Genomic DNA, 14103 nt, shown 5'->3' with positions numbered 1-14103 from the left:
ATTAAAAGGAAGGTAGAATAAAAACTGCGAGTGATATGTTGTAAACGGAGATGTTTTAGATCTCACTTTGTCACATATTAGTATTACTCTAGATATAAAATTCTAAATAAGCAATTTTATACTTGAGACAAAAAAAACTGCTTTTTTCCTTTAAGGTCAGAAATACTGCTGCAGCCATATTTCCTTTGGGGCTTTAAACAAGTGGGGGATATGTGTCTGATGTAAAGGTATAAAATGATCAAACATGCAGACAAGTCATTGAAAAATGTGCATGTTATTAGACACCGTATCATTTTCAGGATCAGGATACGATGTGCGGAGCCATTACTCTTTTCGCTGAGCATATAGCTAATATGAACGTTTCCCCTTCTTTGCTGTTTGCTGATGAGGTTAGCAAAGGGCTGCCGCAGAACTATGGCTAACTTCAACGTTCACTTGACAGCTTTTCGGCACACATACGAAGGTCTGCTGCCAACGCCAAAGAGAAATATTATCTTAGTGTTCTTAAGGGAGGTCTTATTTGAACCACGATCACAAATATGATTGGGTCTGTGTGATCAAGACCGAGACAATTCTTTGGGTGGCTTGAGATAAGTGCCAGGGCCAGCTTTAGTGCTGTTGGCGCCCTGTGTGACAATGTTTGTTGGCGCCCCCCCCAATGACCACCTCCACCACGGATTCTCTCACTAGCATCCTTTAACAGTGACCAAGTCTCCATAACCACACTCTCCGATGCATTGAATTAGTTATATAGCGCCACTCATACCAGTGTAGGGTGTCCGAGCACTTTGCATCACATGCACAAAGGACTGAAAGTGTAGGAGTCACATGTCATCCATACTGGTAGGCAGTATAGTTGCAAGTAACAAAAGGATGCCTCTTTTGAAAGCAGTAACCTGCTGATCTGTTTACATCATACGCACTCTGTAATCACCTTGGTACACGTTCTTTGCAGCAGGCATATTAACCCTCTGCTCTAACTTCAACGAAGTCAAAACCTCAACTATACAAAATGCTGATCTCTCTCCAGGAAGATAATTAATCACACGAGTTATCTTGACATTTAGGTGAGGCCTGGTAATTGCCGGGGAAAGAAACGCTGCAGCAGGTGCTTCAAAAGCTTTATAAACTTTCAAACACGGCGCCCCCAGGAAGCCGGCCCTGATAAGTGCTTCCATGTTTAGACTTGGAAATTGGTGCACATAGCTACCATGTCCAGCTAAGCTTTTTGTTTGTGAAAGGTATGCAAAACTCCCTCTACGAGTATTTAGAAATATCACACGGGTGGCTCCTTTAATAGTAAGAAATATCTCACGGTTTTCTGTTTAATACGTCTGAAATAAAAATCCGGCCACCCTTGCAATTTATTCATGAAACGTCCTGAACTTTCCTGATTTTACTCGTCATAAAACATTCGCGGACTGGCTATCCAATATATCTGAAAACTGCATGGATTTTCCATGTAATGGTGAAATGGATAGCGTGTGATTTATTATTTATGTATTTGTGTTATTTAATGCAAGAGGAATAATTAAGTTGGTTGGTCATTTTATGGAATAGAATTTCTTGTGTTCATAATAAATATCTTGAGGTTTTCTGGTTTTTAATGCAGGAAAATTGTAAATCCTATTTATTTGTGATACAGATTACATGGCACTCATTTCATGGTCGGGGGGGAATGTACTGCTGGGGCTCAGCGTTTAATATATTGCAATAAACATAGGACTTTCACGTAGTCTTTTTATTTTATGGAAGTGAAATATGAGCTGGATTTCATTTTATGCAGGGAAATAACACATTGTTTCTATTTTGTAGAACAGAAATAACACATCCCTTTCTCATTTTGTGCCCGAACAATGGATTTTCTTATTTTATGAGCGAAAACGACATATTTACTATTCTCGTTTTAACGGATACTATTCTGCACACACTCTTAGTTTAAACAAGAGAGAGTATAAAGGGAGTGGTGCGCGCGCGGCCGTCGCGCGACGCGAAAGTGATCGCGATCAAGCGCACGGCAAGCGTTGCGCTTAATGAGCATGAGGAATGCCATATGGCACCTCTGCTCAAGCGCGCGCCCTCACACATGCACTGCAAGCTGTAGCCGGCGGTAGCATTTTTGGAAGCCCTTATTTAAAGTCTCGCCAGACCAGCACAAGCGCTGGGTCAGGCGAGACCTAAAAACGATGTTTGCAATTCCTATCTCCCACGGCTTTCTTCTTGTAGACTCTCAGCCAGTTGTCTGAACTTTGAGTGCCTGCACAATTTCACACCTGTGATTTACAGTGCAGGGTCTGTTCGGACCCTGTAACTCACCGCTTGATACTGAGCTGGTACACTTGCCACACTAACAAAATGTAAATGAGCCGCTGCTGGCACAGGGCTATGGCGGCGCTTTGGCTGAGAGTGGCGTTCAGACAGCTTCATCATCAGCAGCACAAGTACCACTGAGCCTACCAGTCATGAGTACCGGTACGCTCCTTGGCAATGAAAAAGTGACGATACTCAGGAGGTTAAAAATGAAAAGTGCCGGTACTCAGTACCGGTGAGTACCGGCCCATTTAAATCACTGCAACATCTAGTGCACACTCCTTCATATCACAGAAGAAGCAGCCCTCTTCTTTCGAAACAGTGACCTCAGAGGGAATGACGAAAGAATGGGGCGGAGGCGCTAACATGGGTGCTGATTTATGTTGATGCGTTGCGTTTGACCTGCAACCTTAAAAGAAATTCTTTCGCATACAGGCAAAGTCTGCGCTGCACATTATCCATCTGTCCTCCTTTGCTGAAACACTGCAAATAAGAAGCAGCGAAGGGAGGAAGGTGTTGATGGATTGGACGACCTGGGGAAATGCGATCATATACTTTGCCCATACCATGGCGAACCTCTAGCAGACCTGTGCGCGCGCACACAACCAAAGCTCCAGCCAGGATTTAACAGCGCAGGCACTTCTGAGAAGCGCTCAATGTAAACAATAAGTGAGCGATGAAGTGAACGCGCTCCCACAGCCGAGGCAGAGTTCATGCCTACTGGGAGGTTTACTCTGACTGCAGTACCCTTTAAAGAAAAGAGCAAGCAACAGTACTAAGGAAAGAGGCCACTCGGAACACTGCCCTTAACATTTGACCTCGGTCTTTGAATGCACAGCAAATGTAAGGAGATAAGACATGATTTACGAGCACTGTAGGCTCGACCTAAAAAAAAAAGCATTGAAGGAGAGCATGTCCTGCCTGCAAGAGTAGGCAGGAGAAAGTGATTTGACAAAATAGTGCTCGAGGCTGTAAGTAGAACGTACAGAGTAACAACACATGTAGCAGGAGGTGTCCTCATGGGAGGTTACAAGAAGTGAAAAGGCAGTACTTAGGAGGGACTACTAAGACTATTGACCAATGAAAAGCCACAAAGGACAGTAACAGGAGCCAATTAAAAAGATGGGCGGAGTTTCAAGTGCATATCTGAATACAGCATGTCTCAAAGAGACAGTGCAAGCACTGCCTATGCGAGACCTAAAAATATTAATGGGAAATATAGTTTATTGAATTGTACCGTTTTCATTGGCTGCTGTCATTTTTGAAGTAAAGATTAAGGAACATAATCGGCGGCTCCGGTCCTGACATGGAATTGCACACACCTCTAATTCTTCTGAGTCAGGAATTGCAAGATGATCTTCTGTATATGTTTTGGTTAAGAGACTCCCAGGCCATTTTGTGTCCCTTGAGCCGGTTTCTTCCATAAGGATCTCTAAACATTTACTGGTGTATTATGGACATTTCTTGTATGACAGTTTAGCCTGTCATAATGCTGAGCCTCTTTTTCTCACCATTAGGGCCACAACAGTTACAAGCACCTAGAATATGCAAACTGTATAGGTTTGCTGCGTTACGTTTGACATGTATGCCACTTAGATGGGAGCAGTGCTTTAAATTGGCAAGTACTGTCCAGCACTGAGAACTGTTAATTTGAAAGGGAGAGTGCCTGCACATTTCTGCTTGACAGCAATACATTTAATGAGAGAGTACTGGCATTTCCCAGAAGCAAACATGTACTGTGGATAGGGAGTGTCGGCACGTCTGTATTTCAATTGAAAGCACTGGGCGGCATGTTCATAATTTCTTAAAGCCAAAAGTAATTTAATTTTTGCTTTCTCCTGCTTAGAAAAGTTAATGCAAGACAAAAGGAAAAGTAATTTCTACTATTTTTTCGCTGTCCTCACTGCTCCCAAATATTGGCTCGTACTCCACGAGAAAGTAGAAGAATAAATCGGGGAATTCTATGTCAGGACCGGAGGCTCCGATTATGCTTCTCATTTTCTTTACTGAAAATTCTCAGCAGCCAATCAGAAAAAAAGTAAAACTAAAATACACACTACAATACCCATAAACCCTAGTGGGTATCACATGACAACCATAGAGTAGACCCCTATATAAGGAGCACAGGAGAATACTACATCCTCTTTCTTTGCTGCTCCGCAGCCAGTTAAGTGTTTTCCCTTTTACTTTTGTCTGTTCATACATGGTGCTTACTGCTTCTGTCTGATAGCCTTTATACGCTGATATTGACCTTTACCTGTATTTTGATTGTTGTGGTGCTGTGCGCGCTGCTCGCGCTGACGATTTCCTTAGCGGTGAGCGCTCCATGCGCTTTGTATACTGTGTGCTTCGCGGTCACTCGCGTTTTGTTTTTCCTTGCTTTCAGTGGTGGTTACGCTGTTTATCTTTTACTGTGCCGATCTGTTGCTGGGGCACGCGACGTTGGGAGTGCTTCTTGCCTCCCGGGCGCTTTGTGTCCGTGACCTGTTTAGTGAAGCGGGAGATGGGGAGTGAGGATGCGTGCGCTTTGCTTGCGCAGTCCTCTTTCTGGCTCGGGTTTCGGCCGTTCTGCGCATGCGCGGCGGCCATTTTTTGCATACCGGGTGTTTTCCTCACTACGTTTACCGGTATTTTGGAGCGCAGGAGCAGCGCTTTCATTGCTCTATACCCACTACCCTTTCCAGCCTCCCAGCGATGTCCAAGTCTTCTGTAGGGCTTTGGGCTGTATAATTTGGCATTGGCTCTGCCTAGAGTGGCATTGCTAGGCAAGCCCTCCCTCCACATTTGAATATCAGTGCACACTTTGGAATTTCTGCATTCCTGTGTTGCTTGGCTTGCCTGGGGTTAGCCACTCCCCCTTATTTGTCACTGTCATTACCCTTGGGGTTGTTTACAACACGGACAGTGCTTATTTTCTCCAATTTCCTCCTGTGGGTGTATTTTGTCACTTATCAGTGCCAACGATGTCTGAATATTTTTATGATGACACAGACTATTTTGAGGAGGAACCCTCTGGGTCATTGGAGCATGAGCTTGTCGAAGCTCTGGATGTGGGAGTCCAGCACTCCGTTAACAAGGCTATGGTCAGGGCTATTGAACCCTTGAAGCGCCATTTATGTAATTATGCTTTGCAGCAGGGCTGGTTATCTGGCTCAACGTCCCGTTCTTCTTCTGTTAGTAAGGGTTCTAAAAACCCGCACTCTTCAGATTTTGCGAAGCTAGCAAAAACCTTGGCTTCTGACCACTCTTATGGTTCTGCGTCTAAAGACACTTCTAGCTCGCCTCGCAGAGATGATGGTAATACCTCCTCTGGTACGACGTCTGAGTCGGAGGCTTCTCCTCCCCCAGCTAAGAAACCACGCAAAGAGCGGTTCGTGGACGCTCCCTCGCATCCTAATTTACTGACCTTTGAGCCTACTGCGATTGTCCACCCTAACTCTTCCTCATGGCTCCCCTCTACTGAGGTTGCTGACTATGTACACTCCCACTTGCGTCAACCATTTGATAAAGATGTTAGAGCGCGTTTGCGTTCGGAATGCCCACGTCCACATCTGGCAGACAAGGTGGCGGATACTCCGGAAGTGGATCCTTCCATGTTCACATATCTAAAGAAATACACAAAGGATCCAAAGAAAGGTATAGATCGTGCATGGAGGTCCTGCCAAGATAAGTTGCTCGATTTGACCGGCCCCCTAACAAAAATGTTGGATTTGAGTTGCAAATCAAAAGCTTCAGGGCAGCTTAATCCTGATGATTTAATTTGGTGGGCTCAACGTGCCATATGTCTATTGGGCAATGCCAACTGTGCCATGTCCAGTGAGCGCCGCCGCTCTAGTCTCTTGAAACTCGACCCTAAATTTGCGGAGTTGTCTTCCTCTGAGTCGAGCCCTTTGGCTCAGGGTCTTCTCTTTGGTCAGCCTTTTTTGAAGGAGTTGACTAAATTTGTCGCAACCTTCAGTGGCCTTGACAAGGCACAAGGTTCCTTAAAGCGGGCGTTTCGTCCGGTTTATGGACGGGCCGGACGACTTCGGGGGCGGTCGTTCGGCCGAGGTTACCAACAAGGCACCCAGCGAGGCTATAATTCTCAATGTGGGAAGTATCAGGACTCCAATTCTTCCGCCAACTTCTATCCCACTCGTGGATCCCGCAATTACAATAAAAAAGGACGCTATGGAGGTAACCGAGGAGGTCAACGTGACGCCGCTGCTTCAGGTGAGCCTGAATCCCTTTTCAGAGGTTCAATTGGGGGGCCGAATCCAGTATTTTCTCAACAAATGGCGAGAGATCTCGCAGGATGCGTGGATCCTGGATTCAGTGCAGGGTTACAAAATAGAGTTTTTTCATTCCCCCTCTCAGACTCTTCCCCCGCGACCAATGGTTTTTTCCCATCTAGATCAGGTTTTCATTTCCAGCGAGATCGAGTCTCTGCTTCAGAAGGGGCCATTGTGCCGATGGTTCGTCATCCCCAGGGCTTTGTCAGCAACGTCTTCCTGGTTCAGAAGAAGGGGGGTGGATCCAGGCTTGTCCTAAATCTCAGGGAGTTCAATGGATGGGTTGTCTATCGTCACTTCAAGATGGAGGGCATCCATCTTCTTCGCGATCTCCTTCAGGAAGGGGACTGGATGGTCCGCCTGGATCTGAACGACGCTTATCTCTCGGTGCCCATTTACGGAACTCATCGTCATTTTCTTCAATTCCAATGGCAGGGAATGTGGTACGAGTACAAAGTCCTTCCTTTCGGCCTCTCATCAGCACCTTGGTGCTTCACGAAACTTCTGAGACCAGTGGTCGAGTTTCTTCTTGCCAGAGGCGTTCGCCTCATCATTTATCTGGACAACATTCTCATCATGGGTCAGTGTCCTCGTCTAGTAATGCGACATCTTACCTGGACCATAGATCTATTACAGAATCTGGGATTCTTAGTCAACCCTCAGAAACCTGTGTTGATTCCCTCTCAGTCTGTAGAGTTTCTGGGCTTTCTAGTCAATTCCCTCACTTGTCAACTTCTCTTACCCAATCAGAAGATCAGATCGATCAAGAGAGAGTTGAGGTTGATTTTGAACAAGCAGACTGTGTCCTTGAGGTCTGTAGCCCGGGTCGTCGGCTTCTTCTATACAAGCAATCTTCCCGGGTCCACTTCATTACCGAGCACTTCAACGGCTCAAGATACGCCGTCTCCAGAAAGGCCTCAAGTATTCAGATCAGATTCCCCTCTCAGAGGAGGAGAAGTGGGAGATGTTGTGGTGGTTGGAACATATGGAGTCGTGGAACGGTCAAGCCCTATTCGGCACCACTCCGGAAGTAGTGATCGAATCCGATGCTAGTCGGTGGGGTTGGGGAGCCCGGTGCGGTCAAGTGTCCACAGGCGGCCGTTGGTCTCCGGAGGAATTGAATCTCCACATCAATTGCCTGGAACTTCTGGCGGGCTCCTTTGCGATTCGATGCCTCTCGCCCTGTCAGACGAATTGTTGCATTCTTCTCCACATCGACAATGTGTCGGCGGTTCGTTATGTGAACAAGTTGGGCGGGACCCGTTCCCGCCTTCTAGCAGAGATTGCAAAAGACTTTTGGCATTTTTGCCTTCAGAACAAATTGTTTGTGGTGGCGGAGTACCTTCCAGGGTGCAGCAATCAACTTGCCGATTGGAATTCCCGGCATCTACGGGATTTCAGCGATTGGAGGCTTCATCCTCAGTGTTCCGGTTATTGACCCAGATGTGGGACCCTTGTCAGATCGATCTGTTTGCCTCCAGACTCAACAAACAGATTCCTGTGTTCTTCAGCTGGCGTCCGAGTCCGGAGGCTCTTGCCACGGATGCTTTTCTGCAGGTGTGGCCCCCAACACTTTGCTATGCTTTTCCTCCATTTGTAATGGTTCCAAGGGTCCTGACCCGCGCCAAATGTTATCGGCCGGAATTGATTCTGATCACTCCTCTATGGAGGGCTCAACCGTGGTTCCCGGTACTTCTGGAAATGTTATGTGCGGTTCCGGTCCTTCTTCCCCAGCGGTGGAATCTCTTGTTAGACCCTCTTCAATCTCCGCATCCGTTGATAACATCAGGTCAACTCATGCTGGTCGCTTGGCGAATTTCGGGGATCGCTGGAAAGTCCCAGGCCTTTCGAGAGATGCTAGCAGATTCATCGGCGAGGCTTGGTCGCCCAACACACACAAGCGTTATGCTACAGCATGGAAACGATGGTGTGATTGGTGCTCTCAACGGGAGGTGGATCCCGTTACAGCAGATGTCTCCTTGGTAGTGAACTTTCTTGCGTCCTTAGCCGCTTCAGGCCTTGCTTATCGCACTGTCAATAATTTCCGATCTGCCATCTCGGCGGGGCACGTGGCCATTGACGGCAAACCTCTTGGTGAACATCCATTATTATGTAAATTATGGTCCGGCCCATTTTAGTATCTGGCAATTATCTACTAGAACCCACTCTGGTCGGATGGAACTTTTTACTTGCCCAATAGCGTAGAGGGAATAAACACAATTATCAAAATTACTGTCCACAAATTGCCATAATCAAGGACTCGAGACTTAATCTCTTGGCTCTCTGGTTTTTATTATCAACATAAAGATTTGGAGATACAAAGTCCTCAGTACGAGGCACAACAAGTACATAGGCACTAACACAAATGCTACTCTACGAAGAATCCGCATACGGCTAAAAATAACTAAAAGTACAATCTCTAAAAGCATGAGGTAGAAAACCACCAAGCAAATGTCGATACTAGGGACACTGAACCATACCATCTCTGTCCCTACTCTGCACTAGATGACATCCCTACTTAGCAATCCCATGAAACCCTCAATCGAATAAAAGGTGTCAGAGTGAAACTTCCTAAGAAGTCTTCACTTAGAGAGCTTGGTCTAAGTTGCCCCCTCTATCCCTGCCTAGCCTTCCTCTGCCCTGGGCTGCTCTGATCTGCTTCCACCCTCGGGGCGCTGTCCCTAATACAGAACCCCAAATCTCAGAACACGCCCTTTGCGCCTCCTCTTCTGCGGGGTCGACTTTCAGTAATTTTCCACAGAGCGCTGTCCAGTTCCATCGTCCATCGCTTGGCCTTGAGTCCCAGACGCCATCCGCACTAGGAGTTACGATTGGCACATTCCAATGCACTCCCATGTCTGGCTTTTACTACATAAGTCAAATTGTGAACAAAGAGCTTCTCTACTAACGAGCAACTGTCCTTGCACCTGGGGTGAGATCATGCAAGGCAGACATACTTCACATCTTTTAACTTGCAATTTACTACAGCCTAAAACCTCTACTGGAATAAATCCTTTTTGGCCTATTGCCCTTGGCTAACATAAGAAAATACCAGGCCTTTCGCCTCAACGATATATGCGAATTCTGGCCACTACTTCGGTTACACAAGCAGGTTTAAATCACAGTATTGACATTTACGTCTTTCTTTCATGTGTGGTCAAACTAAACAGTCTAAAGACACGAATTCTAATCTACACGTTTTAACATCACATTGTTCAAAGGACTAAGCTCTATGCATTGCTTCAATATATACATAAGATGCTTGTACATAGCTAACACTTCTATTGAAATCGACATAGGTTATACAATTCTTAATACATTGCACACAAAAATACCTGAGTACACATTTGATTATATGCGGGTGCCGACTAACAGTGAATATAACGCACCCCTATGATTTTCAACCTTCTAAGCGCTACATCAGTTCCCCCCTTTGATGACATCTGTCATCACACCATTACAATCCCCTCTTTCTGAACTGATTTAAACCGTACTAGTCATGGCTCCGCCATGTCGAATTCCCTCCATTCTTTTAAGACTCTCATATTGCTGCTCCTGGAGCTTCGCCACCCTCTTCTCGTTTGCCCTAAGAGCTCTCTCAACCTTGCCTCCTTGATACCACTTCCATGCTTTCACGCATCCGCACAAACAAATCACGCAAACTACAGCAATGATAATTGGCTTCAGCACTGATCCAAGAAATCCTCTTCCCAAATTCGCAAACCACGTTCCCACTCTTCCAAATCCCTTTCCAATCTTCTCCCATACATTCTCCTCCATCAAGTCCATAATCTCCTTGTGAATAGTTGTGATGTTATCTATGTACTTCCCTATCTCCTTCGTGTTGTCTGGAATATATGTGCAGCATTCTTGAACCTTCAATAATTTGCAGACTCCGCCTTCTTTGGCTAATAACACGTCTAACGCAAGGCGATTCTGCATAACCATATTTCGTATCGACAACATCTCTCCAGCCACCAACAACAGCGACCTCGCCGTGTTCATAGACAACTCATCAACTACAGTCGCCAACCTCCTGATCTTCACGTCATTCAACACCACACCCATACTAGGTATCATTGCTCCGTATATGTGCCCAATCACTGCACCTGCGTTTGCAGCCCTCCGTCTTCTAGAATGTCGCTTCGTCTCTAACAACTCCAAGTCCTCTGTGTGATAAATCTTCGGGAATATGATAGCCAAATAGCATATGCCATACCAATTCGCGGGTAGCCTGACATAAGCATTCTTCCCACAGACATAATACACTGTCGAAATCACTTCTACTGGACCTTGCATAAAGCCCTTAACAGAAGCGTCCAGAGTGAAAGTCTGTGAACAGGTACTATGTCCTACTGCGACCTTCTCCGTGGCTGATTGAGGCCGTCCAATACACAAATTCCCTCTCTGCACTTCATCTAACGCTATTGGTCCATAACTTCCCTTTGACCTGTGAGCCCTCTCCTCCTCTGTCCAATCTACTGGACTATCTCCGGTGTGTCGTGTCTGGGTCAACCTTCTATACCTGTCCTCTACTTGATCAATGAATTTCTTCTCCGTCTCAGATAACGCACATGTCAGGTTATTCCTGTGAGCATGCGCCGTATCCAACTTCACAGTCGGTCTAAAATACTTCAGGAGTCTGTCCTCTTTCTTATAATAATCGTATTTGTTCAAATGCTTTATTGCTGGAACTTCAGGAAGTACTGTGTCAAAATTTGAAAAGAAATACTCGAACTGCCTCCTGTCATAAAATAGACTGAGCAATAAACTACAAGAAATCCCATATGTCAATGGGAGATGATGATATTTGATACCTTCATCCACTGAAGCAGGCAACTGCATACACACATAGCAATCCTTCACATCCATCGCATCAACATACTCATACAGCAGCTTTGCATACGCGTTAAGCTTAAAATCACCCCTCGACAAATCCATGTGGAGTCTGCGATCATCCCTCAACTTCGATATTCCCTGCTCTCTGATACTGACACCTCTCTGTTCTGGGGTAATAGGTGTGGGTGCTCCCTGAACCTTTCCCTCTTGCCTGTGAGCCACCAAGTACGAACTTATCACTACTGCAAATATGGTGACTATCACAACTCCTATCAATGTGCCTATTATCAATTTAGCCCTACGATGTGGGTTTGCAGGATCTGCCATCTTCGGAATATACTCAGTGTCCAATACAGTCTCTGGAAAGGTAAGTCTCTTTCTCATTAATGTCTCTTTCGTGAACTTAGGCAAACCTCCCTAACTTTTCTTCGTTCTATAACGGAAAAATCCCTAAATTTGTTCTTCTTCCGCTCGGGTCTAGGTTATCTTCTTCTCTGCTTGCAACCCTCTCAAATCAATCCAACATAACCGCTGGTCCCAACAGCTCCAGGACTCCCTGCAATATTTCGAGCTTAAGAATGATCAGTTCTTGTGGGTCTGGCACAGTCGTGAACGTCGGGAACTCCAAATTGTCCAAGATCATACCTCGAATGACACTCAGGAAGGGCGGACTCGGAATATGAATTGTCAGAATTCCTTCGATCTCCAATCCCGGAACTTTCAACAACACTTCCACTCTCTGGAGCGGGACACTGTTGACCAATGTCATCGACCTCAATCTTCCCGTGCTCGGTAACCCTGGCATCAGTCACTTGATATGCCCACTCTGGTGAAGCGTACTTCCGACTTGGCACTCTTGTTCTCCTTGATCTTCTCACACCTTGAGGATTCTCCTCGTCGCCTGATTCTTCTTCTGGCTCCTCCGAAACTGGTGCAAGATCTGTGTCCGGTACCGACCTCAGGTTTACCCGGTTCTGTCTTGCGGGCCAAACCCTTTCTGCTTCGGTGGCACCTCCGGTCTTCCCTTCGATACCCTGTGCACTGATCTCCTCCTCTTCGGCAGAACTCGATTCCGTACTGCCCACTGCACCTCCTGCTCCTTCGCCTGTTTCTGGGTTAGTACTTCTTTCACGTCCTCCCCCAACTCGATTCACTGCACCATCAGCCGCTTCAGCAACCCTTACAGCTTGACTGACCCTCTCAGGTGATTCTATCGGCTCAGCTGGACTTTCGTTCTCGAGAGGGGCTGTATCTTCTAAGGGTGCTGGAACTCTACGGGTATGGGAAGCATGCACCCAGTTCGGTAAACCTCCACACTTAACTGCTGTGTTCGTGATGAGGATCACTTGAAATGGGCCGCGCCACCTTGCATCCAAGCAACTCTTCCTCACGTGCTTGCGGACTAGGACCCAGTCACCTGGACGCAGGTCGTGGCACAAGTCACTCGCAGCTGGAACCGTTGCTGTCTGCACCTGCTGAGACACAGAACGGACCACGTCAGCAAGGCCTTTACAATAGTCCAGGATCATATCATCAGTGATATTTATCAGAGCAGTAGCAGGTATTGCAGGCAAACGCATCGCTCTTCCCATGAGGATTTCATGGGGTGACAACCCAGTCCTTCTATCAGGCACACTTCGAAGGCTCATGAGGACCAAGGGTAAGGCATCAGGCCATTTCAAAGACGTAGACGAACACACTTTCGCCATTCGAGCCTTCAGAGTTCCATTCACCTGCTCCACTATCCCTGAAGCTTCGGGCCTATAGCTACAATGTAACCTCTGATCTATATTTAAGGCAGCACAAAGCAACTTCATAACTTCGCTGTGGAAGTGAGTTCCTCTGTCCGATTCAAAGGACGTCGGGAACCCGTACCTTGGAATGAGTTCTCTCAAGAGTAGTTTTGCTACCGTGAGTGTGTCACATCTGCGTGTAGGGTATGCCTCCACCCACCTGGAAAAGACACATACTATCACTAATATGTACCTCAACCCATTACACTTCGGCATTTCGACAAAATCCAGCTGCATCCTATTAAAAGGTCCCCCTGACCTCCCTATGTGACTCAATGTCACAGCTGTCCTCTTCCCTACATTCATCTGTTGGCAAGTGACACACCTCTGGCACACGGTTTCAGCCACTGACCGAAACTTCGGGTTATACCAAGTCTGACGAAACACTCTCATCATTGCGTCTCTCCCAAGGTGCACAGCACCATGTATCAGCCTCGCCATGGGGTTCAACAAACTCTCCGGCAACACTGCTCGTCCATCACTCGAAACCCATATATCCACCTCTCCTTTCTCACATCCAGCTCGTATCCAACTGTCTCGCTCCTGATCAGAAACTCCTTCCTGAAGCTGTTTCAGTTCCTCCCAAGAGTCTGCCATTGCTAACATTTGATCATACACCAATTCCTTCTCAGTTTCTTCAATGTGAGTCCCCGTAAAATTGCATCCCTGCTCTGCACAAAACCGAGCTACTTCATCAGCATAGTTGTTACCCAATGAAACAAAATCATTCCCCTTCGTATGTGCAGCACATTTAACAACGGCAATTTCATCAGGGCCTTGCAATGCTTCAAGCAATTTTCGTACGTGGTCACCATTTCTTATGGGTGAACCTGACGACGTCATAAACCCTCTCTGGGACCATAGCTGTCCGAAGTCATGAACCACACCAA

The sequence above is a fragment of the Triturus cristatus genome, chromosome 9, assembly GCF_964204655.1.
Source record: "Triturus cristatus chromosome 9, aTriCri1.1, whole genome shotgun sequence".
NCBI lineage: Eukaryota > Metazoa > Chordata > Amphibia > Caudata > Salamandridae > Triturus > Triturus cristatus.
This window is presented reverse-complemented; position numbering follows the sequence as displayed.